Source organism: Montipora foliosa, chromosome 8 (assembly GCF_036669935.1).
Source record: "Montipora foliosa isolate CH-2021 chromosome 8, ASM3666993v2, whole genome shotgun sequence".
Classification (NCBI taxonomy): Eukaryota; Metazoa; Cnidaria; class Anthozoa; order Scleractinia; family Acroporidae; genus Montipora; species Montipora foliosa.
In genome coordinates, this window is record NC_090876.1 from 43,593,091 (window position 1) to 43,595,590 (window position 2,500).

Genomic DNA, 2,500 nt, shown 5'->3' on the forward strand with positions numbered 1-2,500 from the left:
CCCAAATATATAGATTTAGCCAAGCCTAAAAGCGGAGCTCCCCGGCTATTTATTCTTACTGCTATACTTACTATTAGTATTACTATTACTATTACCATTAGTGATTACTATTAAGGAAAATAAAAGGTTTCGAATTGTCCGCGTTTTGATGTTTCCGGTTGCTGCTTTAATAATTCAATCATTTTCTTTGCTTTCTTCTATAGAAAAATTCATTGCCTAACTAGTGAATTCCTCCTCTATATTTTACGCTAAAACCGATATCGCATGAATCACGACGCGATGAGCGCGACATCTGTTTTTCCAGTGAAATTTACTTTGCAACTCACCAGTTTGGAAATATTTTTTTCTTGAACCGCATGAGTTTTAAAAGAAAACAAGCTCACCAATAGCCAGCGAATAGGAATCACGCTAAAATTAGAAGTCATAAAGACAACTTTGTCAGTTCAAGGTCAAAGAAGAGTTTTACTGATGTACTTTATTCCACCTTATCTCTGAAAACAAGATCATTCACAATCAAAGTCTTTTCAAGTCATATCGGTCTTGGGGAATCCCGACGTATAGACATCGTGAATGTATGTTCTGAACTGGAATGAGCACTCAGATGACTGATTTGGTCAATCAGTGTGATATGTACTTACGCATCGCTACTCGCAGGTGCAAGATCCGTTGTTGCAACACTGATGATGTTCCGTCCTCTCCGTTGTCCAAAGTGGCTGTAGATCTCTGTTTTCACTTTGTCAAAGCTTTACTGGTTGTCATTGATTACTTCAGCAACTTTATCGAGATTGATTCTCTCAGTTCTGAAACTTTCAAATCGGTGATTAGGAGTCTGATGGGCATAATCAGCAGATTTGGCGTACCCGACACGCTAGTCACTGATAATGGGACAAATTTTGCCACCTCTGAGTTGGCCAAGTGTGCAGAGCAGTGGACTTTCAGCGCGTTACGTCAAGTCCCCCGCTATTCTCAGAGTAATGGTAAAGCGGCGGAAAATGTCGAGCGCACTGTAAAAGCGCTTGTTTCCCAAATGCAGATGTAATACGCCAAGTAAAGGTATCGATAGTAGTAACCCTCAGCGTCTGTTTGGTCGCCGGTGTGAAACTTTGCTGCCAACTTCCCGAAGTCTCCTTGAACTTCGTTTTAGTCTCCTCAACTATTTTGCTAAGCTAAGATCTCAGAAAGCGCGTCAGCGGAGAACAAGCATTGCAACCGGAGCAAGCGTCATCTCTCGCCTATAAGACCTGAAAAGTCTATTGGAGTTCGATCGCCAGCTGGCACTTGGAAGTAAGGAGATTGTCTTAATTTAATAAGGGATTATGTCAGGTAAATTGATGTAATTTCATGACAGCCAACATGCCCAAAAAGTAGAATGAAACATTGCAATAACATAAACTCATGATTAACTAAAGATGCCCCCTAAACTCCCTAAAATAACATGACATAGCCCCTTTAAGGAAGTTGCTCCCAGAACTTATGAAGTTCGTGTTGATGGAGAAGCTCGTCGCCGGGATGGAAAGCATATATGGCTTACCAGAGAACCACAAGATCCCCAGCCACTAGAGGAGTTCGAATCAGTTACTCATCATGAAGATGTTCCTGTTGCTCAACCGTCCCCTCTTCGCGAAGACATCTTACTTGAAAACTCCTCGGCTTGCACTGAAGCAGAGCCCACGGCATCGCCTACAGGACCTCTGCCTGTCGCTGATTCATCAGCATCTCGTCTTTTTGCTGATCATGAATGTCCGCCAGACAGAGAAGGCCTCCACAGTGACTCAAAGATTTTACTTCAATCTTGACTGCATTTTGCGCTTAGAATGGCTGGCTCTCATTCTTTGTTATGGCGATGATGAAAACTATTTTTCTGTCTTGTTCATGCTTCACTATCGGCCATTCACTTGTTTCGTTTTTTTATATATATTATTTATTTCACGTTTTGGTTATAGTTTTTTTTCTACTTTGTGGGAAAGAAAGGGAGAATGCGTCCATGCTATTATGCTCTTAAGATGTAGCTATTCACGCTTACTGTCGAACAGAGTATGACCAACGTATCGAAACAAAATAGAAGAACGACCGTTGTAATTAAGAACCCACTTCTCTTTGAAATGGCAAAAATAGTTAAACTAATAGCTCGCCCTGATAGTTGGACAACAATTCTTAATTAAGTGGATACTAAGAGAAAAATATAAATACAAAGAAACATAACACGCTATATGTAAGACAAAGAAAAAATATATGACAAGTTAAACTGTTAAATACATACACAAATTAAAATATGCATAGAGTATGGGCAGATGGAGCAACTATGTCAATCTAGCATTTAGTATTGAGAAAGATAATGTTTGAAGAAAAAATTCTTGAACATTTTTTTGTGTGGTTTCGAGCGAAAAAAAGGGAAGATCATTCCAGGAATAACGTCTAATGATAGTAGGGCAAAATTTCCTAACATTTCTTCTATGAAAAGGAATAAAGGGCTGTTCCAACGAGGCATTACGAGTAATAT